The sequence below is a fragment of the Meleagris gallopavo genome, chromosome 6, assembly GCF_000146605.3.
Source record: "Meleagris gallopavo isolate NT-WF06-2002-E0010 breed Aviagen turkey brand Nicholas breeding stock chromosome 6, Turkey_5.1, whole genome shotgun sequence".
In the NCBI taxonomy this organism is placed as follows: Eukaryota; Metazoa; Chordata; class Aves; order Galliformes; family Phasianidae; genus Meleagris; species Meleagris gallopavo.
In genome coordinates this window covers 27812072-27828599 of record NC_015016.2, presented here as the reverse complement: position 1 = coordinate 27828599, position 16528 = coordinate 27812072, and the positions used below count along the sequence as shown (strand labels likewise).

The 16528-nt window shown below is 37.3% G+C and overlaps 1 protein-coding gene across 1 annotated transcript in view; it reads right to left on the bottom strand.

The window, feature by feature from the left end:
- The window catches only part of AHR (aryl hydrocarbon receptor), a 62140-nt gene that overhangs the window by 44595 nt on the left and 1017 nt on the right, over positions 1-16528 (bottom strand). The window contains exon 2 of the mRNA XM_010712743.3: positions 10383-10570. The gene's annotated coding sequence lies outside the window, so the exon portion shown is untranslated. The remainder of the gene's footprint in view (positions 1-10382; positions 10571-16528) is intronic.

Below are 16528 nucleotides of genomic sequence, written 5' to 3'. Positions count from 1 at the left end.
TACTTTTACACCTCTAAATCTTAAAACAGTTTATTTCTCCTCTCACTTTCCCCCCCATGCTTTGAAAAAAATAAAAGCTTATATCCCTAAAGCTAATCAGATATTTTCTTTTGTTTAAAAATGATGACTCATTATACTTTTGATTTATCACTTAAATAGAAAATGACAATTAGCAAAATAGATTTATGTCTTTTTAATTAAATTCCAAGTTCTGAAACAAATGACTGAACTCAGCTAAGTAAGTCTTTTTGAAGTATCTGCTTTCTTAGTTTTGTGCACTAATAATCCCTTTTTTGGACCTTGGATCTGGCACACAACGTTTAACTTAGACTTTTTTTTTTTAAATAAGCAGTGAATATGGAAGGCCTTAGATTTGCCTTCACCCTACTGATGGTGCCACTGAACTGATGGTTCAATGGAAATCACATAGAACTTTGCCTGGGGAATTCCTGTATGCTTTCAACTGAATAAAAAGAAACGGTCAATTACATTTCATATCATACTATGTAACCAGATAGCTCAATTATTCTACAAGCAAATATGATGTTGAGTTTTGCAATAACTGTTTTTTAAAAGGGTGTGGAGTTGAGTTTGGAACCTTGCTTTACTACACTATTCAAGATCAACCCTTGATTTATATGGCAGTAACAATTAAGCAATTTCTAACAGAAATACCTCTTTACTTATATTGAGGCAAAAACATACATTCAACCAAATGAGATGACATCCTTTAGCACCAACACAAAATCTAACCAAATCTAACACAAGACTTTCTGGTATGCCTGAAGCATGATAGGGAAATCAAGTGAACTTCTGGAGGTTTGCTTCCTTTCCAGCTCAAAACAATCTTCTGCTTGTGACACAATACTTATTCTCAGCTTATTTCACCATCAATGTCAATGGACCTGTTAAAGATGAAATTTTCATGTCTCCAAAGGCAATTAATTCCCACATCCAATTACCCTCATGTTGAACGTTATTTCCCTAATATCCCTAGCTGCATCTTCCTATATGTGAACTTCTCATGTCGTAACCTGTAACCATTACCTTTTGTCCTGTTACTGTACATTTCTGATAAGAATCTGCTTCCGCTATACACACCCAGTAAGTACTTAGCTTATAATGTCAATAAGATCTCCAACTAGCTTTCTCTTCTGAAGACTGAGCAAACCTAGATCTTTCAGCCTCTCCACACACAAGGTATTTCAGCTCCTTTACTATATAGACTGTAATCCACTGGGCTTGCTCCAATCAATGCACCTTGTTCTAGGAAGTTCAAGACTGTACCCAGTACATTGCATGTTGTCTAAAGTTGCAAATAAAAGGCAAAAAAAACATTTTTCTGGATCTGCTGGCCTTCTTCACTGCAAGGTAACATGTACATTGCCAACACTTGTTCAAACTGTTGTCCACCAGAACTCCCAGATCGTATTCTACAAAGCTTCTTTCTAGCTAGACAGCCCAAAACCCATACTGTTGCACGAGGTTAATCTCAAGATGCAGGACTGTGTGTGCCTTTGTTGAAGTTCAGATTCCTGTCAGCCTGCCTCTCCAATTTGCTGAGGGCTGCAAAGAGCAACTCTGCCCTCTAACCCATGGACCACTGCCCCCTGTTTGGCATCACAAGTTGCATAGCATCTGTTCCATCCCACGGTGAAATAGTGAACCCTGAGAAACACCACAAATGGACTTCATGCTGCTGCGTGCAACCCTTGAAGCCCGAGGTCCAAAGAAGTTTTCCATCCATCTGAAGTCCGTTTATCCTAACCACAACTAATCAGTTTGGTAATAAGGAAGTGAGAAACAACACTGAAGATCTTGGGCACAATCACTGCATCCTGCCTGCAAACTCCAGTGTGCTGCACAAGGGAGCAATTTTTTTTCCTTTCACACCGCTAGGTATAACACGTTAATTTTTATGCCACCTGTTTAGAATACTGACCAGAAATTAATATTTGCATCATTCTCCTTTTTAAGCATCAGCAGCTATATATATATCTACATATATGTATATATAACTATGTGTATACACACACACACACACAGGTTCCATCTGTCTACAAAGTTTCTCAACTAAATAGGTCAAGAAATTAAAAAAAAACCTTCAGTCTCAGTGGTCTGGATACATTTCTTATCACTGTCTGATAAAAGTGCATGAACAACAGATGGCACAGCAAGAAGAAGATAGGGAAATACCATTATCTTTTCCTCCAAATATAAACAAATATTTACATTGTGCATTCACAATCAATAAAAGACATCATCCTTCAATTGCAACTCAAATGCAGACACCAAGAATCAAAATGAACATATTAAGACTGAATGCTTCAGTAGAAAAGCTAGTACCTTGTGCTGGTCCACAGGAATTGTGTGTTGAACACTGAACAATGGAGTCTGATGCCAGAGTCAAAATATTTGACTAGGCAGACTATGGACTTGCTCCAGTAAATTCCTACTTTATGCAATCAACTACAATTTGTCTTGAAGGCCCATGTATGTACATCTTTTAGCTTATTAGACATTACATGCTGCCATGCATAAAGTGTGCAATACAGAACAATTCAAATGTCACATGGGTTGAATTTTAAGATGCAATTACTCAGAGGATAAAAATGAGCATCTCATTGTACAATTAAAAGCAGAGTTCAGCACGCATCACCGAAGGCAACTAATTCCTATTTGTGTGTACCCTCCTTTAATGTTCACAGCTGGCAAACAGCAAAACTAAAAGTTCTTAAAGTACTTTCAGATAAATGTTCTGGGTCTTACAGTTAACTTCATTTAAGTTTCTAGAATAACTACAGTCAGTTTAATTGTTAATGTTATGTCTCGTTAAAACATACACTTTAACAAGTTATCATCACACTGAAGTATAGGAACTACCTGAGGTTTCCTCTGGAAAACTTTTGTCAACATGTTATCTGAAGCTCTGAAGAGCACTTGAAATTGGCTATTTTGCTTGCTTCATATTCTCTTAAAAAGAATTTATAATTGAATCAATTACAACAACAGAGCTCTGGTAACTAGAACCAACCTCTAGTTGTGTAGTTAGATTTCTGAAATAATTCACAAAGCAATTGTTCATTAATTATTAATTTCTCTATCAAAGCACTTATGGAGCACAAACTTTGTATACTTAAGAAAAATAAACAAAAAAAATTTTAGTTACGTTAACAATCTCATAACTAGCTAGAACAGTTAACATCTACAGAGTTCACTCAAACAAGCAAGTCTTATTTCCTTATCAGAACACGTATAAAAGTCAAACAGGAAAAGCTACTGCATTTCTCCTATCAACAAGTATATGCAGGAGGAAGAGTTATAAAGGCATATATCCATTAAAGCTGTTTCAGATTTCACAGACCATTGGTACAATTGAAGGAGCATTGATACTAAAGTTAAAATTAGCAGAACATGTTTTGTTTTTGTTTTTGTTTTTTTTAAAGTCACATTCAAGCAAATTGTACTTTCGCAAATTCTAATGAAGCCCACGGAACACAGATGTTGCAAGCCCAATGCTATCTCTAATTATGCTTCTCTGTTCAACTGCATTTGGAGGAAGGTTCATCCGTTACCATAGTTTGTTTAAAAACAGAAGCTCCAAATCTTATCATCTTCAGATTTAAAGTTTAACAATAAAGATATCAGCAAAAAAAAAAAAAAAGTAAAAAATGATAGGATTTGGAATATATGGTGTCAGAAAAATTGCAATACTTCCTGAGGACGTACATTTTACCTTGTTACTTGTTCTGGTTTTGAATATCATTCTAACCATAATACATGTCAATCTCAAGAACATTTATCTGGTTCGCACTGAATAGTTTATATTTAAGGCTCTGATCTTGCAAACAAGGCAGAATATTCATTGCAACATTCACAGCAAAGCATACATCAGTATACTTAAAACTAATCTCCCTATTAACAAGGGCTACAAAAACAACCTAAATACTATTCATCCTGGAACTGGGTTTTCAAGAAATGTTACAACAGTTTTGTGGAACATAAGAGGCTCCTAACCCGATTTCCCATACGGTTTTGATTAAGAAATACATATAGGATAGATGAAGAGATAACCTTTTACTTTCCTTCCCTTCAATGGCAGTTCTAACAATGATTAACAGTAACCACTCAAATAATTCAGTCCAACAGTTCCAGAAAACAAAAAAACACAGCTGAAGAATAAATTTACTATCACTGTTAGCAACCAATTTCTCACTTTTATCCTACAGACATGCTCACATGGCAAAATCTTACTGTCTGATACAAAAAGAATTTGCCTTTTTATATATTCTTTATGGGATGTACTGAATGTCAGCTGTATCAGTGCATTGCAGAACAGGGCTGCCCAGCTGCGTTCCCTGCCTAGCGACACAGCACTCCTAAAACATTTCTAACCAAGGTAAGAATCAGCATGTAACAATGAAAACATACACATATTGAGATTGAAGGTGATGTCACAGCTACATGGCTTTAATCATTGTTTGTGAGGATCAGAATTTAGGACTTCAAAGCCTAAATCCCTACTTATGTTCTGTTATGTAAAATACAGGCTAAAATAGCCAGTAGCAGACAAGCCATAAATGCTTAGTATGACTGGACTGGGGTAGGGCAAGGAACACGAATACAAAAGACAAGTACAACAGCTCGCTAGAGAAAGTAACTTGAATAGTGTCGTAGTCTCACCCTGAAATACCCACACAGTCTCAAGGTACACATTATGTAATGATTTTGGATGGGGGCAGGGTAGGAGAACTGTACAAGAAAAAAAAACCAACACATTCTTTTCCCCCTTTTTATTTGTTCCTCCAACTTACAAATAAGATGTAAAACATGGAAGGGAAGCTGCCCTTTCAAAAATACATGAAGAAAGCTGCACTACACAAATGAGTAAATATAATTGTCTGAAATGAAAGCAAGCCTGGTTAAACCTGATGCAGTATCCTGGTCTTGAGAGGTTGAGTTTAAATCAGTTGTTTTGTAATTTGAGGTTTCTGTTTCAGAGAATAATACAGTACTTGGTGAATAGGTTATCTATACCTGCGAGGTTGTAGATACACCACAACTATTCTCAATGAGAAAGAATACGTAAGTTGTCTCCCGTATTATCTGCCTTTATCATCAGTACATCTTAACTGTACATTTTAAGCCATACTCTTCAAAGGAGGAACCTCATGCAGTCTGTTCTCTCGAACGTGCAGTGTGATAGACCAGCAGGCATTACAGGAAAAATACATTATATCAAATAATATATTTTATGTGATGACAATGGGTGCATTGCAAATTTAAGCTATGTTAAACCAAAGAATATGTGTTAATTATATCACAAAGGAAAATTGGGCAACAGAAACTTACTGGAAAAAGTTCTTAAGTATTTTGTTATTGCTGTGTTTGCCAGAATCACTTGCATATAACATAAGAAACCAATCCTGAACTAATTTTGAACAGAAACTTTCTTCTGTAATTGCAGAATACTATCCATTAAGCAAGAGAAAACACCACATACTTTAAACCACAGGAATTCTTACTGAAATGGATGAAAGAATAATTAATAAGCAACATGTTAAATTTTGTTTCTAATGTATTGATACACATACATAGCACAGCTTCTTCACTTCATTTCTCTCCTTGATTCTCAGTTTACCTTAAAAAAAAAAATCCATTCCCCAAAACGTAAATAAAAGAAAGCAAATGCTAACTCTACTTTTATTCTTAATTATTCCTTATCTCTTTGACTGAAGACTCACTTTAAGTGCTCTTTCTTGCTGCAGTAAGATACTATATGACAAACTGACAACATTATAGGGACCAAAGCTAAAAGATTTTTTTTTTTTCATTTTAGCAGGCACAAAGAACACAGGCTAAATGATTATCCAGTTGTGCCCCAGATGCTGAACTTGCACTTCTCCCATTTTTCATTTCTATGTGTTTTTCACTGCTGAATGCACAAACGTACTGGCACTTAGCATCAAAACAGACTGAAGTAATACAAGGACAAATACAAAGTCATGCTTTACTGACAGTCAGCAAACACCTGCCTGATTTATCCCAGTCTCTTAAAAATAACAAGCTTGCCTTAAGCCACTTTCAGAAAGTATCTTACACACAAAATAAATACTCCAGCAGTGATTTAAGCTAACCTGCTTGACTTTCAGGACTGCTAATCTATCTAGTATATGCAGGTAGCATCACACAGCTGAAAAGCAACACTGTCCCAAATAACCTCTTATCTTTGGCTGACCACATGAGACCTTCAGTTTCATGATGAAGCAGACTTGAGAGTCATTATTTTGTATATGTTCAGACTGGGAAAAGAACTCATTGAAAGCAGCTCTGCAGAGAAGGATCTGGATGTCCTTGCGAGTGAAAAGGTGGACATGAGCCAGCAGTGTGCTCTTGCAGCCCAGAAGGCCAACAGTATCCTGGGCTGCATCGAAAGAACAGTGGCCACTATGGAGAGGGAGGTGATTGTTCCCCTCTTCTATACACTTATGAGGTCCCACCTGGAATGCTGTGTACAGGCCTGGGACTCACAGCCCAAGAAAGATATCTAGAGCTGTTGGAGAGTGTCCAGAGGAAGGCTGCAAAGATGATCAGAGGGCTGGAACATCTCTCCTATGAAGAAACGATGAGGGAGCTAGGCTTGTTCAACCTGGAGAAGGCTCCGGGGAGACCTCAATATGGCATTCCAGTATTGGAAGGGAGCTTGTAAGAAGGAGGGAACTGACTTTTTATACTGTCTGATAGCAACAGGACAAGGGGAAACAATTTCAAACTAGAAGAGAGAAGAGTTAGGCCAGATGTTAGGAGACAATTCTGTGCTCAGAGAGAGTGGCCAGGCCCTGGCACAGGCTGCCCAGAGAAGGTGTGAATGCCCCATCCCTGGAGGTGTTCTAGGCCAGGTTGGATGGTGCCCAGGGCAGTTTGACCTCGTGGTTGGCAGCCCTGCCCATGGCAGGGTGCTGGGGACTACATTACCTTCCAACCCAAGTCATTCTACAGTTACTTTCAGCACCTACCAAAACCTCTTTCGTGACTACAGAACTTAATGATGACATGGGCAGGAAAAGTCATCTACCACTACGTTAACTTGAGAGTGACCTGACCACACAAACAACTTCTGCATCACTGAGCTGGTGTTGCTGATGAGCAGCATACATAAGGATGGCTTAACAGCAGCCATTGAATAACTGAACAACAAACTAAAACAACCAAGTGCAACTGCTTAGCAGAATATCATCAGTTACTAACAGAAGATGTTTAAAGGTTATGGAAAAAAAAATGTACATCAGTTTCCTAGAATCTGGAATACGTTAAGTGCACTGAAGCTTACTGCATTTCAATCTTGACACCACAGAAAAACTCATCTGGCTTTAACTTCGGAGACTATTTTGAACTGTCTTAAAGACCTGGGAAGAAAGGATTTTTTGTCTTTTACATTTAGCTTTTAAAGTAGAACTAAGGATTTTGTAGACATCTAAGTGAAGCACGTTTATTCAAATTGACACAACTTCTTGAGATGTCTTTCATAAAACCAATCCTTTTTTCATCTCCTCCCAAACTTCCACCTTATCAAAACAGACATCCACTCTGGATTATTTAAACTTGGAAAAATGCAAGTGTTTTCTTTGAAAAAATATCTATTGTTACAGCAAAAACCTGGGTTTCCTTTCAAGCAAGATCATATGATTATGCATTTATATTTTACTTTCCGCAGGAATTTACACACCCCCCCCTTTGCATCCTGTTATTCATTTAGCGTTTCCCCTCACTTCAGCATGCTATGTTAATAATGGAGACCTGCTGGCTCAGACGGGCACTCAAGGTGACAATCAAGGCTCACTCATGCATTCATCAGTTATCCTATAGGGCTCTCCTCACTTCTTTTTTAACAGCACAAAATAATCCTTCAAAAACCAGTTCTGTGAGAAGCACTGTACAGGTAGATCATTAAAACAATTATCCTAGGGAAGTGGATGGATTTTTTATTGTTGCTGTTAATTACGTACTTTAAAATACTTCTTTCTCTTCTGGAAGGTCAACTTCAACTGAAATAGATTTTGTGCTACTTATGTACTCTAAAATAGGAAAAAAGATTTTCCTCCTATTTGCAATAGTGAATTAGTCATTGTTATAGATTGCTTCCTGATGTTTATCTTTAATCAATGTTAGCCTTTAAACACTTACAGATTGATACTGATTAATGATCTAATTTGTAATCTTATCTGTAAAGAAATAGCAAGAAGTCTTTTTCCAAGAAAAGAAAAAAGGACAAGATAGCATCACAGAAGCTATTATATCTGACAGTATAAAATAAATTTGCTTCATGCATCAGACATTTTGAACTACATAAGACAATCAACATAAAATTTATTTTTCTCTTCAGACTTAGCAAAGTTTTTTTATTTTATAGTAAGTGCTAGAACACACGTAGTATACACACTCATTTCATGCTTTCTACACAGAAAGTAAAAATTCTGCTGTTTGATTCATTATGACACAAATCATGTGCATAGCACACCTATGGTCCAGTAAATTCATAGCAGCTGCATGTGCCTGTATGAAGTGGTCTCCACCTGAACAGTCTGTTAAAAGCTGCAACACAGTTTTAGTTTGCTTCAACTTTGTATCCACGGTAGTTAAAACTGCAACTTGAGATGCATATACGATTTATCTGCTGCTATCATACATCTAATTCATCACTTTTCTAAGCATCTGAAAGCTGACTTAAGATTCAAATTTGAAACAAGCAATTGGTATAAAGTTTGTTGTGATGAGATTACAGGTTTTTGCATGTTTTTTTACAGCACAAAACTAATAATGCAATTATTTTCCTAGACAGAAATTATAGTATTAGCCCCTTTATTCCAGGACCTTCAAGTGCAAATTAACGGAATACGACAAAACAAAAATGAAGCATTTCCATGTATGAGAAAGTGAGATTATCAATCCAGCACAAGTGAGGCAAAAAGCCTACAATCTTCTATTCAATTCAGAATACATAACTTTTCTTCAAGAAAAAATCAAGTGCATTATTAAGATTGAAACTTCCTTTTCAATTCAGAAAAAGAACACAAACAATCGACGTGAAATAACATCTCACCAAGACTTTGATGAAACTGAGATGCCAACAGAAAACTTATTTCCAGCAGTATTTTTTTTTTAAATAAGGATATTTGCTATTATAAAATATTTGACAAATTCAAGCCTTGAGGAGATCCCATACTAAGAACCACCCTGAATGTGCCCAGGAATCAAGACACTTGCACGTATTCATCAAGCAATAAAATACTGGATATCCATTTATAAGCATTACCAAACTGAAGCCATTAGAAAAAGAATTTTGTAATCCTGCAGTAAAAAGTGAAACTATGGTAGGCAAGCTAGCTTTCTTCAGTCCTCTTGGTATGGAATCACTACCATGACACTGAAACACCAAACCCTCAACCGACAAGGATAGAGGTTATTTTTTACAAAAAAAAAAAAAGTACCCATAGTATTTGCAGCTATCAGTGTAGTTCCATCTTCAATACAGTATCATAAAACTTCTGATTACAAAAAGGAAAATTTTATTTAAATACCAGCTCCCTGCTTTATTTCAGCAAAGAAAAGGACTAAACTAATCCTGCCTTTGAAGAAACCAGCATGCACCCAATGCAGCCAACCACCTCTTTTCACCCTATAGAAGAACTCAGATAATGATAGAGAGGGGTAGCACTCATCTAATGCCTCTGAGGTAGTACAGGAGAACATGCACATGGCCTGATTACTGCCCTGAACACTGCTGCATTACCCTATCCAGGGCCGTGGTCAGTAGACACTGCCCACACAACTGGAGAACCTTAGGTGTCGTCTTAATGCTTCATGCTCTGCTTTAATCACGGCTTGAACACAGGAAAGACTTTGCTACTTTCTTTAGAAGTCACCTTCAGAATAAACTATGGGAAGAGGCATTAGTTGTTATTGCATATAATATGAAATCTTTTTGATGCATCATTGAGCAAAACATGCAGCTGATTGGAACTCATGATATTTACTCAACTGTAATGGCTTTACAAGGGCTATTTTCAGAGGGGTAAATGATAAATCTCAGCTTCTCATTTTTCAAAGTTTAAGAAAAAGGACTGGAAGACTCATTAAGGGCGACACTGCCTCCAAATGCAAACCTTTGAAAGACTGATGAAATATAAGTACGCTTGGTTTTCAAGAAAGCGTAAAGCCTAATTTATACAGTTCTACTGTATATATCCATACAATTGTATGCTCCACTAAAATACAAAAAAAAAAATGATTTTAAGTACTTCAGTGGTGAACACAACCTGTAGTACAAGCAGCACAACCTGTAGTGCAGGCAGTCCTAAACCAAATAAATTCCCAACTCTTACCATCAAAAAAACTCTTGGCTCGCAAGTAACTGACGCTGAGCCTAAGCACAGACAACTTATCCAATTTGGCGATAACATCTTGAGGGAAAGGCAGAAGGCTTGCCAAGCGATCCAACTCCGCATTCAAACGGTCCCTGTGCCTCTTGGAGGGATTGGATTTGACTCCTTCGGCTGGAGAAGGCTTTACTCTGTGGCAAAAAAATAATAATAATAATAAACAAAAAATAAACAAAAATTCCTTCCCAAAATGAAGGCAAATATTTATCTAACATTACAATCTCTTAAATTTTAACATGTAAAATGTTTTTCCTAAGTGACTTCTGTTCCTCGTGGAAAAAAGTAGAATTCTATCTAAGATCATTTCACTTTTCTCCCCAATACATTCACTGTTAAACAAAGCAGTAAGACCTACTATCTGAACACGTAATAGACATTTGCAAACTCAGATACAGCATTTGTAAAAACCTTCCTACACACACATTCAAATGCCTTGATTTCTTTCAAATTATGAATAATTCAACTTATTAGTGTACAAATTATTTGACAGCACACTCAGGTTATTGTTGTTGTTTGTTTGTTTTTACTTGAATTACATTTTTTCACAAATATCTTTAATTCTTTATCAAAGTTTGGAACAGGTTATTGTAAATTAGAAATAATAAAAGATTAAATAACTTGCTAGACAACAAGGCACTCAGAACTGCACAAGAAAAGATACCGACCGCTCAGTCAGCACGTAAAATCTTTCTTGCTAATACCACTGAACTCATTCTATAAACCATCTCTTAGCTAATGATGTTTCACTTGAGTATGATACGATAAAACGCACGCCTTTGTATTTTACAAACTACAATTCAAAAAGCTTTCTGTTACAAATTATGTGGTAAATGTTGCCAACTTGCTGTTTTCCTGGGCTCCCAGATACCTGAATACTCATCCCTACCATGCACATAGTCACATACAGATCTGTTACAATTCGGGCTGCTTTCACAGGGGTGGTGGCTCTGCAAGGTGCACCATTTCTGAAATATTATCCAGGTAAGACAGTCATTTGTATATGATTAACACAATTTAAATATAACTCTAACAAAATAAATAAAGCTCAAGATCACCAAATGTCACCAGTACCATTTAAAGTTGCTTCAAATACTTTTGTGTACAGAACAGCCTTCAATGCAAGCAAAAAAAAACAATAAATTCCAAGTTTTAAGCAAAATTAGAAGCTGTATAACTGTCACTGAACAGCTCACTATTACCAAATCAAAGCATGTTTCCAAAAAGCAGAGGTCCCTGTGGAAACAGCTCATGACACGCCAATTAGAGCAGCATTGAATACCAGACTTCTCTATTTTCACAACTGCCCTCCCCTTTGCTTAAAATTTCTATTAGCAATTTGACAAGTTACGTTGAAACTATATAGAACTGGGCAATTACCTTGACAAATTACTCATTAGATGTAATTGTTTTTGCATTGCTTTCATGTAAGTTTTTACTTCCAAGTAGCCCAATGCATAAGGATTCCCCAAATGCAGCATAGAACATTAAGTTGGCAGTATTTTCAGTATACCATGATTTTATCTAATTTATCTACTATGACCCAACAAAGATCCGTGATTTAAATGGAGCTGTCAGCGACAAAAGAAATAAGGATGGAAATGAAGAGGAAATAAGTAGTAACTTGAGCCATTTTCCATTCTCTTACATAAACTGTTGATGCTCAGGGCTGCCCTAGCTGCATTGCAGAAAATTACCTTCAAGTACAATTAAATGCTATGTCAAGATTATTTTTATTATTAAAAAAGGGGAAAAGGAAAAATAAAAAACTCCGAAGAAAAACACGAAAGAAGAAAACAGGTTTTAAGCTGACCTTCTGGGCATCATCTTTTACCTTACTTACAGGAAATTCAAACTCTCTAATCAATCAAAAGCCAGAGATTGCCACACACCCAGTATCTCTCAAGTAAACTACAGTCCTTATCACCCAACAGCTGCAAAACAAGCAAGGACTGCTAATTCTAGTTTTACCATTGTAAAAGATGTGCTACCACAGCATTAACTGACTACTGTTTTCAGAGGTCTGCTACAGACAACAGAAACTTCAATTGCACATGCTTACCATGCATGCCTTCATTGATATTAATAACACTACAAGTGCATGAGTATCTGGATCTTATTATTAAAAGGCCAAAATAAGTTTCAGTATTTATAGGCTAATTTGTATTTTAAAGGAAAATTGAAGCAGTTCCTTGAGAAAATGAAATACAGCACAAATATATTTTGTCCATAACATTTAAGAAAACCTTTATGTTAGAAAAATATTAGGAGTTCACCAGGATGACTTTTTTGCTTAGAAAAAAAAAAAGGGCATAAGGAAGAACATGTGTGTCACCTCACTGACAGATTTAATCTTTTCAGCTGTGTGTATTTTTCATTTCATCTTCAATACAGCATGTGTTAATATGTTTTTCTTATGTCTATTCAATTAAACATAGGTCAGGTATATGAAACTCATCACAGTTACTACTGAGCAAGTGCTACATAGGTGACACCTTCCAAAATCCCCTATTTACTTTAACAACTGAAAAAGACTCCTATGAATAGTCTTATCTGCCACACTGAATTCACCATTTAGGAATGTTCAGCTGCTGATTCCTTTGGAAGAAACAGATACAATGCAGACTAACAATCTCTCTGCTCAAAAGCTTTTGTCAATCTGTCCTGGAAGAGCAAGAAGCACACTCCAGTGGTTCCTATAGCAGACAATGAAACCAAAGAAGTTTCAGGCAGCAAAGGGATAAAGACGTTTCCACTAAAAATCTCATGTGCTGCTCATCTGATGCTGTGCAACTGTTTGTCCTCCAGAAGCAGTCTGTCACTCAGTTGCTCAGGTTGGCTTAGTGTCCAAATGACTCTGACAGAGCGATGGGGACAGCCAGAACACGAGGCAAGAGCAAAATCTTTACACTCAGTTTTAATACCCTTCAATACTGTCTAAGATCACAAGCCAGGACTATCCACAAAAAGAAAAAAGCATGTTCCTAGCTGCTGACCATAGCATCTACTTTAATTATCTTCAGTTGCTGCACTTATTCCTTGCAAACTGAATACTTTTGCAAGAAGTACTACCAAAAAAAAAAAACCTAAACAAAACAAAAAAACCCACAGGAAAAAAAAAAAGCCATCAACCAAACAAAATGAAATCTTAAACGCAATGGATGTTAAGTAGCAGTTTACACGTAGCATACAGATACACCAACAAGTGTCACCTAATCTAATAAGTTTATTCTACCTATGCCAAAGGTTTTGTAGTGCTTCCATTTCAAACACAAGGTGCAAGCTGCTCTGTGTGTGACAGAGCTTTAAACAAAGCAAGCCTTTAATGATTTTTTTTTTTCTTTACTGACGAACTTCCACTTCTTGGCACTTGTTTGTCTTGAAAGAATAAATACATAGTTGTGGGGTTTGTTGTTGTTTTGTTTTGTTTTTTGGTTTGTTTTTTTTAAGTTAAAAGTATATTTGCACTGCTTTCTGAAATCACTATGCCTTAATATGTACCCTTAATTAAGGATCAATTTTTCTCTGGAATATTTAGTATCATGAATACATTCATGCTAACATGGAACAAAAGTGTATCATTTCTTATTTAGTCCGCTTTTTCAAGAAACATGCTGTTACGCCTTGTGTGTCTGCACTGTATGAAACATTTAAATCCCTCCACCCCATTCCTTGTCTATTACATTCATTCCGTTATGCAAAACAATTCCTACCCAAACTCTGAAAAAGAGAACAACAAAGCAAATCACAGCAGGACTGAGCTAGCAGGCAGAAAAGCATAGGAATCTAAAGACAGCGAGGTGAAACAACACTTACAGATCCTAACATTAAGTGAAGGATGTTATATCTCCAGTAAACTTCAATAAAACAATGCATTTTATCTTACTAGCATGCCAAAGCAGCAATTCAGTTAATAATCAGTAGAGAAAAGGCAGACAAGACCTTAAAAACAAAATAGAACAGTCGAAGAAAAATTCAAAGCAGGGGCCATGCAGAGCGGCCACCAGGGGGACCCGCACAGCTCCACCACCCGTGGGAAGAAATCTGCGGAAGGCACCGAGGTTCTAAGAAAACTACATTTCACTGGAATGCACATTGTGTATTAGGCTGTTGTTTTATTTCCCCTCCAGATGACAAGATAACAAGATGAAATGCAGGAACAGTTGCCGCTTAAGTTTTCCCATTATTGCATTTTCTTTTCAGCTGTGATATGGTGACTCCCTACTGGATCAAAAAAAACACATTTCTGTCAGGCAATTCCCTGTCAAGTCCAGTCCTTTACACGGCCCATAAAGATAGGGTGGCTGCAGGGGGAACTTCCCATATTGGTTCTGAGTTACTGCCATGACTTAAAGTTATTTGCACCTGAAGCAGGAAGTAGTTCTTTATTTGTTTTAACCCATGAGCAGTACAGCATTGCATGAGCACTGCTGCATGCTAGCTGCCCACTGCTACAGACAACGACCAGGCTCCCTTCACAGCTACATCTATGACAAATGAAACATCAAAAAGAAGCAACCTCTTCACAAAAGGCACTACTCCCAGCAGTGCATCGCTTCTCTCATTTTAAAATTCTCTTTGAAGAGCTCTGAATTCTACTTGGAGCACAAAAATACCAACTTCAAACTGGCTCGAATCACAGTAGTGCCAAACTGTGGGGCAAGGAGCAGTGCTGGAACTGTTCTCCCCTTCTTCCCTCCAGTCAGTTACAGGAGCTTATGACCTCTCTCCCTACTTTTTAGCCCAGTGAATGCTCTGTAATTAGCTATGTGAGAAATCAGAGCCTTCCCACCACCTGCAATGCTCTGTAAGGTTGGTCTAACAGCACGAGCAACCAAAAGTCATAACCACTAGGAGAAGAAAAAGCAATACATGCAAGATAAATTCAGAATAATTTCTGGTAACTCCAACAAGACTGGCTAATAGTCATGCCTCCTCTTATAATTACAGGTGAGAAAGCAAATCCAAATAGTTCTATGTGAAGAGGAGACATTTATCTGTCCCTTTGATACCAAAGGGCAAAACCCCAAATAGATATAGTTTCCATTAGTAACAAAAATAGGCTCCAAGTTCAACTAATATGACAAGCATGGCCACCAAATATAAGAAAATAGATTACGGAAAGAGATTAGTGACATAGATACAACAGTAACACAAAAAGTAAAGTTTCACATCCTCTAATCAAGAACAAGAATGTAATAGCCAGCCAGACATTAAGCGATGTGACCAAAAAGGCAGAACAGCTCACCCTTATGCAATTACAAGAATTACTTGCCCTCAGCAACCAACAGTTGACAAATACTACTAATGCATTTCTACTTCACAAAAAGACAACACTAATTTCATTGTTAAAATCCAGACCTGTAGAGAAGACCGATTCACTGCTTCTACATTATTGTTTGGAAATGAGTAATCAAAAAAAAAACACCACTCTTCTGGTAATGACTCTATCTTCTAGCCAGAACTTTTTCTAAAAAGGGTATGTTTAGAATTTTGCATTAATTTGTAGACTGGCTGTGTGCATGCACTCATTCTCATAGCTCCAACTGTATAAAAGTGAGCACCGGGCTGACTTCACTCCCCCCTGCACAGTTGTCTGCTATCTATCTGAGAACACACACTTACGTTGGGATTTTATTAAATATTCGTCATTTTCTTTAATTCTCATGGAGTTCAGGTGATTATTTGTACTACAACAAGCTACTCGGTAATATACTGGGATTTTTTGAACTTTGCATCACAGGTAATTTTGCTAGCAGCTCCTAAGTTCGGCTCCTCTACCACTTGCAACTGATATTGACTTCTAATCGAAAGTGAGGGTTAAACTTCGCTGTCCTGAAAATCACTCGCATGAGATGAGCAGCCCGCAGAGCCCAGGACTCAAACCTACCGCAGGTGCAAAACGCGAAAGCACTCAGGCACTAAGCTGCAGCCCAAGTTTGAAAATACCGCGACAAACACTTGTTTTTTGGCCTCCTTGGAGCGATCCGCAGCACCCGCAGTGGAAAAACTGCCACCACCCAGCGGACCGAGGACAGCCTCGGGCTGAGGACTGGACCGACCCCCCCGACACGCCGCCACCTGAGCGGGGC